General features: G+C 32.9%; 1 long non-coding RNA gene across 4 annotated transcripts in view; it reads right to left on the reverse strand.

The window, feature by feature from the left end:
- Positions 1–9,730, reverse strand: part of LOC112678410 (uncharacterized) — a 28,042-nt gene extending 18,312 nt beyond the window's left edge. For 3 of the 4 annotated variants that reach the window (XR_003147554.2, XR_003147555.2, XR_003147553.2), the window contains exons 1-2: positions 9,630–9,729; positions 9,519–9,543 (exon numbers count right to left, since the gene is read on the reverse strand). This is a non-coding gene — a long non-coding RNA (uncharacterized LOC112678410). Of the gene's footprint in view, positions 1–9,518; positions 9,544–9,629 lie in introns of all 4 variants that reach the window. The other variant, XR_003147556.2, reaches the window with a different exon arrangement.
- Between the last annotated feature and the right edge of the window lie 6,944 nt (positions 9,731–16,674).

Here is a 16,674-nt window from a genome sequence, read left to right on the forward strand (position 1 = left end):
GGTTGTTGAAAAAAATAAGGAACTGATGATTAGTCGAGATTTTAGAAATTAGTAGAATTTCTTCATTCTGAGTGAAGAGAACCCATTGATAGACAAATGAGCATGTGTAATAGAGTTAAAAAAAGTGCCTCATGTGTCCAGTGATGGATGGTTGATGTAGGGAAATGGAGCTCTGTCCACTCTAAATTTGGAAGACCTTCAAAAATTTTTTTTTTCTGTAGAATACAGGGATCATTTGAAAATGAGAAACAGGAAGAAGAAGGAGAAGGAGATGAAAATATGGAGAGAGGTAGAAAGGGAGACTCAGCCTGGTTCTAGTTCTTTCAACTATCCTAGCTGATACCAGAGATGTGAAAAAAAAAAAGATGTTCTCATGGGCATCCAGCCCCCAGTAGATACTATGTGTGGGACACTGCCAAGCAATTCCAATCATACTCAGTCAATATTGAAGGATCATGAACAAATAAATACTTAATGTTTTAAACCATTAGATTTTAAGGTGGTTTCTTAGACAGTAACAGATAATTTGAAACCAAGATTTGTACCCAGAGTAAGGTTCTATTATAACAAAATAGTAAATTCTATGGCATATGCCTAGGGGCCAGCTAACAGGTGAAGTCCTAAAGAGCATAAGGGAAATTTCTATCAGACACTGGAGTAAAGAGGACTGTAGTCTTGTACCACAGGATAATTAGTAAGATTGTCATCTGCAGCAACATCAAAAAAGTATTAGTGCCTCTGAGATTTCTAGAAATAATATTGAAGTGTCAAATAGACATATTTATTTTCCTATCATAAAATATGAAAGAAGTTAGATGAGCTAAAAAAATAGCATTTCAGAATTTAAGCAAAATGTAGAGGAAACATAACAGAGATATGATTTGCTGTGTTAAAAAACAAAATTGTTTCCTACCCCTGGGGTTTCCCAGCAGAAGATTTTCAAAATTAGAAATCAGCTCAGGTCACAATCAACGTCTGAGTGCTGCTAGTTAGTTACACATGACCTCGCAGTAAACATCAAGCTGACGCTGAGAGTGAAGGACACTTTCTGAGACATCAAAAAGAGTTAAAGTTTTGCCTCAGAAAGCTAGATGAAGGGGCTCCATCTATACCACATACAATCACATCGTTTAAAGACAGCTATATTGGAGGAACTACTACCAGCTTGCATTAAAAGTGTTGAAATAATTAAAAAAAAAAAAGTCTATTCTATGAGAAGGAAGGAAGTTGAGAAGGATACTCAGTTGCAAATATGTGCCATTATTTATGAAAAGGAAGAAAAGTCAGAGGGTAGATTAAAGGGCCGAGGTGACAGAGACAAAGCTACGTAGAACCACTCTAAGGGAGGTCCTAAGCAAAGACCATAGAAAATAATAAATGGAGGTTGTTTTAAGCAACTAAATTTTGTGGATGACAGCAACAGAAAACACATTCGCAGCATTCTCCAGATTCTGTTATTTGCTACTGGCTTGTTTTAGACACCATTTGTGTTATCACTTCAGAACCTGTTGGTCTTATCTGTCTTTAATTTCATTCACTAATGTAGTGACCAGTTCTACCAAGGCTCTGAGAAGCAGTCTTGACATTGTGCAGATGCCATGCTGTCATACTGGTTCACAGTACATTTTAATATCATTTCAGTTGCACCAGGTGAGCAAGGATTAGGAAGTATGCTTGAAGCCCTAGGAAACCACAAGGCATGCACGAGAGGGTGGAATGTTAAACTTTCAGAAAAAATGTGAAAATTTTGGGTGTTTAAAGACATGAGGCATCCATCCTGATACATCCCCTTCTTTTTTGTTTTTGTTTTTTGTTTTTTTTTCTAATTTCTTTAGCAATTCATAACTACTAGAAAGAGGCACAGGACATTTTGAAGGCAACTACTGATCCAATCCATTTGTTAGGTGACTTAGAAAGCTGCAAGTTTCAAATATAGTCCAGTCGAAAGCACAATCTTCCCTGCTACATAAGCTTTATGATCAAATCAACCCAAAGTTGTTAGTAGTGTCTCTGTTGGATAAGGGTTGCTATGCGGCAAGCCTGGATAGTAGGAGTATAGACTGGGTTCCTGAGTAAGGACATAACCTTCAGTAGTAAACAATAAATATTCTCAAAATATCTTCAGTAGCTCTGGCCACTATAGCTTTTTCACTAACTCTTCTGCATTACCACTTTGCAGCTTGTGTCCAGCCAACATCTGAACTGACCCTGTGAAGAACTGACCTTGTACCTCCTCCCCCTTAGCCAAAAATTCAAGCTCTCATATAATAGGATATCAGCCAAATATGGAAGGCATGAAGGATCTGAATGATGCCAGGAGTGTACCACATTGACCACTTCTTTCATATCACTTCTGATAGTTCACCTCACCTGTTTCTTGCCAGCCACCTCTGTGCAGACAGGGTCAGCACAACTTTGTGTAATCTCCTGGTGGATAACACATTATTTCATGCCCATGTTGTACTCATTTAATCTCCTCTCCTTGGCTGGTTTTATAGTGTCAAGAGAGAAAGAACCCATTCTGTCCACATAATGTGCAAGTTGGAAGTATAAGAGAGTTGATATTCATTAGGCAACCCAAACAATAAAGGATAGTAAGTTAGTAGAAAACTACTTTCCTTATCTACACCATTAAAAGACAATCCTGAAAACCATTTCATATGCTTTATCAGAATCCCATATTCATACAACCAATCAACAGAGGCTATCTTGAAAACTCATATTTTTTGAAAAATTAGTTAAAAAAATACACTTTTTAGGCACACATGGGTGGCTCAGTCAGTTAAGAGTTGGACTCTTGGTTTCCACTAGGTCATGATCTCAGCATCCCAAGATCCAGCCAGCAGGCAGTCTGCTTGAGATTCTCTCTCTCTCCCTCTGCCCCTTCACCCACTTGCATGCATACATGCATTCTCTCTCTCTCTCTCTCTCTCTCATAAATAAATAAATAAATAAATAAATAAATAAATAAATAAATAAATAAATCTTTTTGAAAAGTACACTTTTTAATCAATTGAGAATAATTTGCTGACATGACACTCTATTATCCCCAAATGTTTAAATAAGCATTCTAGCGAACAAAGACATTCTCCTATATAACTATAGCATAATAATCAACATTGAGCAATAAATACCGGTATGTTACTATATCAATAGTAATATTGATACATCAATACATATACTGATGCATTACTTTATCAATATGGGGACCCATTTTTTTTTTTGCCAGTTATCTCCATAATTTTTTTATAGCAAAAAGATCCAATCCAGGACCACATAGCGCCATGCTGTTTCAGTCTTCTTCAGTCTAGAATAGTCAGTCTTTCTCTGACTTATAACCTTGATATATTTAAATATTATAAACTAGTTACTTTGGAGAATGTCCTACAATTTAGATTTGTCTGATTTTTTTCTTAATATTAAATTCATGTTATATACTCTGGCAAGTTTCTTATAGAGGAGATCTCTTCCTTTTATTACATTTTATCAGGTAGTATATGATTTTGATTTGTCTCATTCATTGTTATGCTAACTTTAATCACCTGATTAATGTTTTGCCTGCTTAGTTTTTTCATTGTATAGTTATTTTTTTTTTACCTGTTTGTAATTAATAAGTATTTTCTGGGTAGTTTTTTTTTTAAATATCCCACTTATAAAGTCTTACCCCACTAGTCTTAGCATCTATTAATGTTTATCATGACAGTTGCCTAATAATTATTTTCTAATTTTAATTTCATAATGTCTACTAAATGTACTTGTTAGCATCGTGTTTGTTGTAAAGAAAAACCTTTTTCCTCCCTTCCTTCCTTCCTTCCTTCCTTCCTTCCTTCCTTCCTTCCTTCCTTCCTTCCTTTCTTCCATCCTTCCTCCCTGTCTTTCTGTCTCTCAGATTATTATTTTATTCAAAGGGTTCTAATCCATTAATATTGTTATGTATTTTAATGTTCAAATGATCTCAAATTTGTAAGTGGACAGTCCTTCAAAGTGACTTTGATGTCTTTTTGGTATGTCTCATCATTCTTTTAGCACAATTTATCTATCTATCTTCTATCTATCTATCTATCTATCTATCTATCTATCTATCTATCATCTATCAATCATCTATCATCTATCTTATTTATTTATTTACTTAAAGAATGTATTTATTTATTTGAGAAAGAGCAAGCTAAAGAGAGAGAGGGAATGAACAAGGTGGAAATAGAGAGGGAGAGGAAAAAGGGGACTCCCTGACAAGCAGGGAGCCCATGGAGTTTGATCCGAAGGTCCTGGGATCATGACCTGAGCTGAAGGCGGATGCTTAACTGACTGAACCACCCAGGCAAGCTTCTTTTAGCACTTTTTAAATTTGTGTCAAAACAGGATGTTCCAGGCTTATGTTGTATTTTCCCTGACCAAGCCTTTATCCTCCAAGAATTGCTGCTTCCAAGAAATTTCATCAGTCATCATGTTCTGGTACCTGCACCTAAATGCTCTACAGCTCTAAAGAAGAAAGCCATACTTTTTCCATCACCGAGCCCTCCTACTTGTTCAAAATTAAAATTTGCAAAGAATGTATTATTCAAATTTTATAACTTGCATGCATTAAAAATTCACACCATTAAGTGAACAGTTCTATGAATTTTGATGAACACATACACTCATAACCACCACTATAATCAAGCTATGATAAAATTTGATCCTCTCTCCCTGGTGCTATTCCTTGGATTTAAACCTTTCCTTCATTCTCAACCCCTGGTAACTAATATTGTGCCCTCCATTTTTATAGTTTTGACATTTTTGGAATCTCATATAAAAGGAATAGTAGGATTTATAGCCTTCTACTGACTTCCTTCACTTAATGCATTTGATCACTCACATTGTTGCATGATTCACTAAACAGTTCTTTTTCACTGTCAAGTAATATCCCTTTATATGAATGTACCACATTTTGTTTTTCCATTCCTCCTCTGAGAGACAGGTTGTTTCCAGTTTGTGCTATTACAAATAAAGCTGCTATTAATAAGTGCGGGCAGGTTTTGTATGAATATAAGACTACTAAATTTTTTCCAAAGTGATTATACCATTTTGCATTTTCCCCAACAACGTAGGGCAGTCCAAGTTGTTCTGCATCCTTGTCAGCACTTGGAATTGTTCCCTTTAATTTTTATTTTATAGTTACTCTATTAGTAACTCATTCTTTATTCAACCTGCATTTTTCTGATAAACAATGATATTGAACCTAAAGTAGCACAATTTCATACAGAGCAGAAGTTCTCCATGGTAATTATTCTCACCTGATAACTTGATTTGGACGTGACACCTCAGTTTCTCCACAATGATAATGTGGACTTCTGTTATAGTTCTGATTTTGATCCTACCTACCTTAAATCCTAAGAAGAGCACCTTCCCAATCCCCATGTTAAAAACCATTGGCCTCAAAATTAGAAAGAGGTAAAAGCTGAGAGAAGCTATAAATAAATGGAGATAGAATAAAGGGGGTTGCAAGCATTAAACTGCTATGACCTTCATGTATTCAATCAAGTAAAAAATGGAGTCATCTGTTCAAAATAAAATGTAAAGCTATTTTTTATAACAGAAAAATTTTATTTTATTATGGAAATCCTTATCTAACCTTTGCCTTTCCTTCTTTACTGGATGGAAGTGTGAAGTAACATCAGACATCGCTATTTTACAAGGATTTCATTGTTTTAGTGCAATTGAATGGACCAAGGTTGCCTGCAAACTAATCCATAATGGTAAAAACAAGCCAGTTTCAGTTCACAATTTTAAAGTGGAAATTTACCAGTTAAATGTCTTTGAATGGCTTTGGCATTGACACTGAACCTGCCGGCTATCTTTTGTATAGGGAAACTTCATAGAGACTGCTCTTGGATAGTATGACATATACAACGTGACAAAGATTTTGATGTAAAGAGTAATCTCAGCAGCCTCATGACTTTCTGTTGAAGAAGTGAAGTTGCAGCAAAAAGCGTTTGTTTCTTCAGAAGCATCAAAGTATACAAGGACATTATTTTTTAATTAAATCTATGTATCTCAAAAATATGGTAAATAGAGCACATTTGACCCTAAAGAATTATCAGTAGTCTATATAGGCTTGTTGATAATGCAAATTTAAAGAATAGGAAGAGCTGACAATTTCCAAATAGAGAATAGTTCGTTTTGGGGACCAACTGGGTAAATAGTCTGTGTAGATGTTGACTTTTCAAGTTAATTTTAGTAATGGAAACTATCTTTGCATTGCAATGTCTGGTTTCTTTTTCAAACAGTTTAGCCATCTTCATCAGTGCTGACAGCCACAGTAGTTTAGTTTCTATGGCAAATACAATTTTTGAAGCCTTGTTCATTTCTTCTTCTTGACCCATCATCTTTTTTCCTTTTTTAAACTAATACCTAACACAACTGGTAATTAGAAACCATATACAGTTTTTGTTTTGTTAGAATTTACATATCGCTAACATTTTATACTTCTTGTGTGAAATATCATACTTTATTTTAAAATGGCAGGCCAGTTAGGGAAAAATAAAGAAAACCAGATATTTAGTAAGATTTTATATTAAACAACTGTAGGTCAGAAAAATAGAATCATACCAGAGGAATTTCAAATCCTGGAAAAATAGAAAAATAATCTAGCAACATGAATTTTTTTCCATAGCAAGAATCATATATCAATGGGCTCTGGCCAAGATGATTCCCTTCACCAAAGGTAATGCAAATAGTATCTATTTACTAATTGAGTAAAAGATCTCTTTAAATCCTTTCCAGTTTTTTTCCCCTTTACACTAAGGCTTATGGGCAAATTCACATAATATCGGTGGAACCATTCCTCAGGATGTGAACTTAAGGAGAAAGATGTCAGATAGGAATGTGGCATTTCCTAAATCATCTTAATTATGAAATATAAGCCCAATACATTGTTTATTTGCTTATAATTTCAAACTCTTTTATTATCATGCTTCTACTCCAGGTTAATTTCTATACACATATTTTTAAAGAAAATATTACTTATAAATAGTTGCCATTATTTTATCATGTGTAGTATTCTAGAAAGATTCAATGTCTAGAAAGTTTCATTAATCAGTTTAGCCATGGATTTTCTTAGAAGTTTGTATTGTGTTAACTTTATGCACAATTTGCACAATGTGTAAATGGCCTATCTTCTTATTACAATATTAATATGATTAGAATTGATTAAAGTCCTATACTTGTCTTGTAAGTTGTGCTTTTCACCTATACCAGCTTATTATAAGAGGAATCATTCCTAAACAGCAGTCCAAACTCAAGTTTGTCAAAAATTTCTTCCAAGGAACAAATAATATAAATACAATATCAAATACATTATTTTAAAAGATTTCACATGATATAGGCAAATAAACTACATCAAAGTGATGCTTTTTACTGTTAAATTTAATACAAATGCTGACCGTCAATGGTGGGAGACTACCTCTTCTGATGTATTATGCAATTACATTGATGGATGGTTAATTGAGTCACTGTGGCAGACCATATGTTTGCTCATGACCTGAATGTCATTGGTCAGGTTATGGCTTTACATTGCTGACCTATAAGCATATACTACTTTGGAAAATACTGTTTTAAATTTAAATTTAAATTTCAGTTTTAAAATGTCCATAGTAAAATAAATTATTAACCTTATCATCAGAAATTCACATACAATTGTTTTCATCACTAAGATCACTTAGACTGTGTTTGTCACGTGGTTTAAAGTCACCAGTAAATGTAATAGGACATTTGTGTAAACAACGAAATTAATTTTCTCAGTTTAGGTGTTCTCTGATATTTACAGAAATTTCATTTGAATTTTTATAAATATATATAGGTGTAGCTATTTAGATAATCTCTGATCAAATATCTGCTAGTAAAGAAAAAATGTTAGGAAAATGAACTAGGGTTAGAATTTTTGACCACTGAGCTTTTGTAAAATACTTAAGTTGCCTTTCGGTGAATTTGATTCTGGGTTATGATTATCATCTTCTATTATTGGAAATTTTGAAAAGGAAGAGAGAGCTCTAATTACCACCTACCCTTTACATAATGCTGTGTGAATACTAATAATGCCCCATATCAGTGTACTTATCTTTTATCTTGGAAAGAACTTACAAATGATTTTTAAAGTCAATTTCTTAGCACATATTATGTGTGTTTTATCTCGAGTCTATTAAGATGAAAATAGATGAAAAATCCCCTCTGTTTCATGGAATAACCAAATACATTCGTATCACATGATAGAAAAATTATAGGATGGCCCCATATATATCCATCCTCTAGTATGTACACCCCAGGACTGTGAATACCATAATCTAATTATTCCCATAATTAGGTTAATTTATATGCCACAGTTGACTTTAAAAAAAAGAGAGATTATCTGAGGTGAGCCTGACCTAATCAGCTGAGCCCTTAAAAAGGACTGTGCTTTTTCAAAAGTCAGAGATTCAGAGTGTGAGAAGGATTTTATATGAGAGAGATTCTCCAATTCTGGTTGTGAAGTTATAGAGAGCCATAAGATAAGGAATGCAAACAGCTTCTATGGGCAGAGTGGACCCCCAAATAATAATAGTCCACAAGGAAACATGTTCTTTAGTACTACAAGGACAAGAAGTTGAATTCTTCCCCTACACTGATACTGAAAGAGATCCCCTGGAAGACTCCAGATGAAAAATCAGACTGGCTAACATTTTGATTTCACCCTTAGAATGGGTGAATTCTGACCAGGACCAATGGGTGATTTCTGAGCCCATCACTCTGCACCTGGATTCATTAACAAAAGGCTGTTATTCAGGTCACTAAATTTGAGATAAATTGTCACATTGTAGTAGAAAATGAAGAAAATGAATATAAACCATTTAGAATATGGTTTATTTGTAAGCAAGAGAACCATTCCTAAAGGTTAGTGAAAATATAAAAGAGAATGCATGCTTATGAATAAAATACCTACAGGTCCTAGTTAATGCACAAGAGTTATGCATCTTTTTAATGTTGCCATGATTAGGAAGTATGGTGAGTATTTTAATAAAATACTTCCTTGAACTGTGATTGCTATTTTTAACTATTTGGGTTTTGGGAGTCAGGATAAATATTTCTGCTTATTTATCAAAAAGACATAAAATACCTTCTATACTCATATGAGCTCTTTTGCATATTTTCTCTCTGAACCAATAATTTTTAAAGCTATTTAAATTTCTCAAATGTTTTAAGGTAAATATTATTAGACTTTTACATCGATGCAGTAGGACATGTATCTAAGCCATGCTGCTTTATCCATGACACATCTTTGATGATTCATCCAGTCTGACAAGTAGCTGTCTGCTTTTGAGCTCTTTGGTTTGCATCAACACTGAGATGAAATGAGACTTGAACAACGTATACTATTGAAGCAAAATATCATACAATCATTGTATTGTTAGAAAAATAAAGCTTTGTAATGGACAAAAATTGTTAATGGACCAGTATCTTTGATTCAATCATTAATTTTCATACAAAAATATCCAAAATTAACTTACATATCCTTTGTCCAATGACTTTGACCTATAATAATAAAAAAAAAGGAGGACTCATCTCTGCTGTATAATTTTTTAGGGCTACGTTGAGAAAGATTATGATAATGTACATACAATAAAATTGTTGACAATGGTTGAGTCTTGTAATTGTGAATCATCTTTAAGAAGGCTGCCTTGAAGAGGAGAACTAACAGTGTCTTCATTTTGATTAGCTTACCTTTTCAAGTGTTCTGCTAGGAACCTCTGTCACACAAATAGAAGCAAGAACTTTATTATCATCACTATAGCAACTGCAGGGAAATTTATTTCAAAACAGTCGGCTACCTCAAAATTTTTTCAGGATGGAGAGGAGAGCAGATGATATGTAACATTTTAATTCATTTTAAAAATTGTTCAGTGATCTAAAGCAGTGCAGTGTCTCTTACAAAGGCAAGATAGTCTAGTTTCTTTATAATTTGTTTTTGTTTAAGCAATACAGGTGATACATGTATCTGTGTACATGCATAAGTTAATTTGAATTTTCTTCATGGATTAATTTTCAGGATCTTTTTTACAATTTTAAAAGCGGCTTATAAAACTTTCTTATAAAAGAGTTTTATATAGATCATTCAAAATTTGAGTATGTCACTAAAGAATACGTTCTCTGGGAATTCTTATATTTAAATTAAAAACATACACAATATTAATGTATGTGGGCAATAAAGTAATGTATTAATAATACTATCTTCTTTGTCTTGTATAAGAATCATCACAATCCCAAGGCTGGCTTATACAGTATGTTATGCTCTCAAATTTCTGTGCAAGAAAATGCTCTTGTTCTTACTACCATATCTTTTCATTTCTCTAAACTTTTTCATGAACATGCATAGTTCAAAGTTGCTGACAATCTGCATTTAAAATAAGATGATCATAGAGTAGGGGCTGCCTGGGCAATTTTTAACCTTTATGTCTTCGCTGGAGCCAGAGTTCTGAGAACTTCGTTTATAATGGCCTTTTAAAAATGCCTTTCTGGACTGATAGGACTTACTTTTTAAGTACTCCTCTCGTACTTTAAGTGAAAAAGACATGACAAGATTTCAAGATTTCCTGAAATGCATTGTTATGCATGAATTATGCACATTCCTAGGCTGGCTTGACTGCTGCCTTTGGGCTTTCCTTATCAAGCTTCCTACTCGTGACTGAGGAAACAAGTCCTCTGCAAAATATAGGGGGACTGGGTGCTTTATGAGACAGATTATGATATGCATCCATTCTCCAAGCTTTCATAATCTCTGTGTGAATTCTACTCATGGAATTAAATCTTGTAAGTGTGCAAAATTATACTTGAAAGAACAATAAAAAAGATAAGAATATGCTTGTAGTAAACCATTAAAATGATGCATGGATTATTTTTGAAAGAGCTTATTGGTACTTTAAAATCTAAAGTTGATTTTCCATGTTCATTACCTTCTTTTATTGTAGAATCAATTGAATGAAACATCTGGTATATATGCATGTATATATACACTATATATAGATATAGGTACAGACACATTTATGACATCACAGTATAAATTCAATATTAAGTTTATCTATTTAAAAATAATGATTATATATTTGGTAACAATATGTTTTTAAAGCCTTACCTCAAAAAATATGATTAAGTCAATTAATTCTATAACTAAGTATGGGAGAATTTCACTGTGGCTTCACTGGAGTCTTTTATCACAAAATCAGTTTTCAATAAAGTTCTCAATACTATGCTATATACAATTTCCATCAATATTCTTTGGAACTAAATATTAAGGTAAGAGGTAAATATGTGACTAATAATATCTAGAAATATCAAACAGTATTTTCCCACTCAGAGCATCTTTTTTCTTTGAGGGAGTGTTACTTCTCCCAATTATTAAGAATGTTGGGATGGTATTAGGTGTTTGATAATTATGTTATTTACATGACTCAATGAAAGTGGTTTTCCTATGATGGAAATAAATGCAGTTTGTATGTAGAAAATATCTCAACTTTTAAACATACAAACATTTAACATAGGTGTTTATTTCAAACTGTAGGCATTTCTTCATTAAAATATATATTTTTTAAACTGATTAAGAATACTTTTTTTTTGTTGTTGTTTAAAAGTTAAAATTTTGGCGGCTGCCAGTAGATGGCATTCTGGTTTCTGTAAGAGATGTTTATTTAGGGATGGGCTCTTTTCTTTGGAAAGAGGAAAAAGAAACTGACAATAGGATTCTGATTGAAAAGGTTATTAGGCCTTCTTGAGAAAACTGTAGCTATTCTAAAAACAATTAAGTCTCAAACCATGTTTCTTTTATTAAGTTAGTGTAGCCAATCTCCATCAGTTTGTTAACTCTCTAAGTTGTGATTTAGATAAATTTAATGTAATTTTATTGAATGAAAATTTAATGTAAAATATAATGGTTATGCTGATTTTAAGTAAACTAGTGAAAATGGTGTTTTAGCTTCATTCAGAGCACTATAATCAATGATTTAACTTAAGCCAACTGTATTTTATTGCCTACTGACCCAATTCATACATATTAGCCTCAGTTAATCATAAATGACCAGATGATCCAATTTTCTTTTTGTAAAAAATTATCAATCTTGAATTAACTTCTTCTAAATAGTGAACATAACCTAATATAGTCTCCTGCATATAGTAGATGATTATTAGGTGTTTGTTCAATAGATAAATAAGAAAATACACTTAAAACTCACTAAGATATTATTGCTCAATTTATTTGTAAAATTACATAAATTGAAGGTCCTCAAAAACCTCTTTATAAGAAAATCAAATATCTAACATGGACTATGGGTCACTATTCTTTCCAAGGAAGATCTTCCATAATTCTTACATGACTTAGAAGATGATTGCACTTATGCTTATATAGGGAGCTTCTCTGTACAACATCATCCTCAGCAGTTATATGATTTATTTTAGTTCTTGGTAAGTGAGGAATAAGCCCCATGAGCACTAAAAATATAAGAAATTATGTATTTCTAATGTGTTTAGAAATACTTAAAAACCAACATATATAAAGCCATTAAGATAACCTTTTTGCACACTATGACAAAAGAATAAAAAATAATTTTTTAAACAAAGTAAGAAGTGCAAAAAAGATCAGGATAGATGATCATTCAAAATAGCAACCATTTTCCAAATACTGTTTTCTTCTTTAAATTTACAGATAAATAATATAATAATTGCAAAAGGCATCTTTTTATCCAAACAGTACTCCTTAGAAACATGTAATGAAGTATTTTGATATACTGAGCAATTGAAAGTGAATTAAAGGCTATTTTTTAAAATTTAGACTTTTTATTAATTCTGAATTTTTTTCTTGTATTGCTTTAATAAAGTAAGCTCTAGTTTGATAACACTGTAATAAAGCATAAATGATATTCCATGTTAGAAGGAAAAACTCATTCATCCCATTTAATACTTAGAATTTCTGATGCTGGCTATAGAGTTTCCAAAGCTATTGATTTTTCTAAATCACTATTAGATACTTCCACTACAGAAAGTTGAGAAGCATGGACATTTCCGGCTGTCTGTACAATTCAAAATGGCAGATACCTTGCTATTATAAGTAAGGATCTATATAGAACATGATTATTTTAATCCATATAATGTCAGCAAGTTTATCTATTCTTGATGGCCTTGCTTAAAAGCCACTTCCTCCAAAAACTCCCTAATACCTTCAGTATTATATACCTCAATCTCAATTCTCATAGCATTTTATGCCAATTTGTGATATAGTTCTATTTTGTGAAAATGTTTGCACTCTTTTCATGTATGTGTTTTCTTTATCTATTCAATAAATTCTTGAGAGGAATTTTCATTACTGATTTTCTCACAATGCCTTTTATGTACTGGGCCCTCAAATATTATCAAATACGCAATAAAAACTCCTGCAATAAATATAATAATTATTTTTTGAATTAAGAATGTAAAATCAACAAATATGAATAAAATGAATAAAAAAGTGCCGAAATAAGGGATATGATGGCTTGCATGGGAATGAAGATTATACTTATTTCCTGGGGAATAGAATATTATAAATGGTGAATTCAGGCTAATGTTTTGTTTTAGGGGGCTCATCAGTGTTATTTTCCCAGTGGGTTAGTTTCATTCTAGATCAGAATCTCAACGATGAATGCTCATGTAGGTATTCTGGGGGCTTGAAAAATCAATACCAGTTCCTGTGTTCCAACCTTAGAATTTCCAATTTGATATGTTTCACTTTGGCCCTTCCCTCTAGATTATTTAAAACTGCTCCCTATATGATTAAAATATTTAGCTGAGGTAAAGAGCCACTGGTAGAAAAGTATACCAGACCAAAATAACGACTGGTTATGATCCCATGGATTCTTCCTCTAAATAGAGAGCTAGTTGAAGAAGATTTTTCAATATAATTATGCACCCAAGACAATCTTTACTATGAACAAGTATGTAATTTGCTATTTAAAAAATCATTCACACACTTCACAAGACATGTTTGAACTGTGAGATAGTCTCTGGAGGAAATATTGCTTGAAATAGATATTTCCTCATACAGAGGGATTCATATAGGGTTTAGCAAACTAAGGACTTGATTTAAAATTCCAATTCTATTATGGGGTCAAGCTTGTAATCTTAGGCAAGAACACATTTCCTCATTCATAAAGAAAGGGTTATCATCCTTTTTCATGGGATTGTTATGAGGTTTATGTTACAGGGAATTGTTTGTCAAGTGATTAGTGTGCAAGTAGGCCTTTTGTAAATTCTATTATAGTTAGCTCATCAGATTTTTAGCACTATAATCATTCCTCCTTGGGTTCCTATGCCCGGGTCTTACTATCCTCTTAATTATTGTGGTTCTTATTTAAATTTTACATCTCATCTTCAAAAATTCTTCCTTGAAAATGTCTTGAATTATTTTCCAATGTAAATTATAATCATCCAATCTGTTACCTTCCCTCATCACCTCTCTTTTAAGATCTCTGGTGGTACATTGCAAAAGTGATTCAGTTCCCTGACCTTGATGTATCTGCTTGCTTTGCAACAGAAATTTGTTCCAGGGGTGGAACAAAGGATACTTCTCTATGACCAATACTTTGAGTTTTGTTGAATCTTTGACTTGCTTTGATGAATATCATCTGTGGCAGGTATCTGTGTCAGTGCCAGCCAAGGCCTTTAGAACTCTGGGAGCTTCTGATTGCTCTCTAGACATTCTTTCATTGCTGGGAGAGAGAGCTGGCACACATGGGCAGTGAAGAACCAACATGGACAGTAGAAAGTAAATACTGAGTGCACTTAGAAACTCCTTGAATTATGGATGCACTTCTCAAATTGTTAAAACATGAGAGAAAAAAGCCCAAAAAACTAATAGAAAAGAGGGCAAATATATGAACAGATAATTCATAGATTTTTAAGTCTGTATTATCATTTTAAGTCCATGAAAGGATGTTCACCCTCACTTATAAATTAGAGAAATGGGAATTGAAACTATACTTTCAAACCATTTCTCATTTATCACATTGATGAGAATTAAAAAGTACGACAACACATTCCCTTGGTGAGGCTGTATGGGAAGAGATACTCTCATTTACAGCTGTGAGGAAAGCAAATTGGTAAACCATTTTAAAAGAAAAATAAAAAAATATGTTTAACAAAACTATTTAAACACTCACATTTTAGCAAAGTAATTTTACTTCCAGTAGTTTATCCTGAAGATACATCTCTGAAAATATGGAATGGATATTCCATATGGTTATTCACTGTATGGCTTGGGTTGAAAATATTGGAAAGCAAACAAAATGCTCATATAAAACCAAGTAATTGATTGAATTATGCGAATTCTATTACATTGAAAAAAATTACAAAGAACTTATAACCTATATGGAGTGATTTCTGGGATATACAGTTAAATGAGGAAGGAAAAAGCAAAATAGTATCTTCAATATGTTAGCTTTCCATAAAAGATTATGAAGAAGCTGATTCCTACCAAATAATAAGCATACTAGAAACCTCTGTAATTAAAACATAAGGTACTGGGACATAGTGAGACAAACCTATCAGTGGAATAGAATACAAAGTTCAAAACTCAAACAGATACACATGGAAATTAAGTAAACGATAAAATTGTCCTCTCATAGATATAATTTTTAATAAATTGCTCTGGGACATAGATTGTGCTCATTCATCCAAAAAGAAACACAAGCAAGATAAGCAACATGATTGAGATTGGTGCCCCACAGGAAGAAGTGGGAGTAGGGTAGAGAAGATGGAGGGAAGGGCATTGAGTGAAAGAGATGGGAAATGACACTTTTCTGAGTGTAAATTTGATAAAGTTCTGATTTTTAGAACCATATGTTTCACATAGTTAAGAAATAGATCTATAATATCAGCAAAAATTGGAGGACTTGAAAGAAAAAATATGGAATATCAACCGAAACAAGTAAGCCGAAGTGTATTTCAAGTAAATATTACTTACTCCATAAAGATGAGAAGATGGTACTCAGGAAAAATGGACTTAAATAATTTTGGAATAGCGTGTTGACTATATAACTGAAGACTGAAGACAAATCAAATTGTAAATGTACTCCAATCCGTAAGTATTTATCACCATAGTTTGTGTTAGCAATTCTGAAACCAGAATTGTTAGCAATTCTGAAATACCCTGTGTTACGTTCAGGACTGAGCAAATTAGTAAATAGATTTGGATAGTAAGAAACAGGCTGGTCTCTGTTGGGAAAGGAAGTTAGCACTAAGAAAAGGGGGAAGATGAGAATGAGCTCTTTGTTTTTGGAATATTAGTATGAACTGGTGACTTTTAAGAGATAGATACATATAAAAATAAGATTAAAATATATCTTAAAGCCCTAATTAAGTTTGGTGCTACAAGTAATGATTTTAGAATTCACATGCACATTTATAATATTTGTGAGAAAGCTCTCCTAGAATCTCATCAAGCAGGAAAATAAACTAGTATCACGGGGGTGGGTAATCACTTACTCTTGTTTGAAAAGACACCTACTGGGTTCAGAGTATCAGATGAAAGCTAGTTTTTTCAGATGTGTTCACTAGCGCATTGCTGCCAACACTGTGATACATGGATTTGCAGCATCACAACTAAAGCAGAATCATGGGTCCCATCTCAGATCTTCTAAATCAGAA

The sequence above is a fragment of the Canis lupus genome, chromosome 29 (assembly GCF_003254725.2).
Source record: "Canis lupus dingo isolate Sandy chromosome 29, ASM325472v2, whole genome shotgun sequence".
NCBI classification, from domain to species: Eukaryota; Metazoa; Chordata; class Mammalia; order Carnivora; family Canidae; genus Canis; species Canis lupus.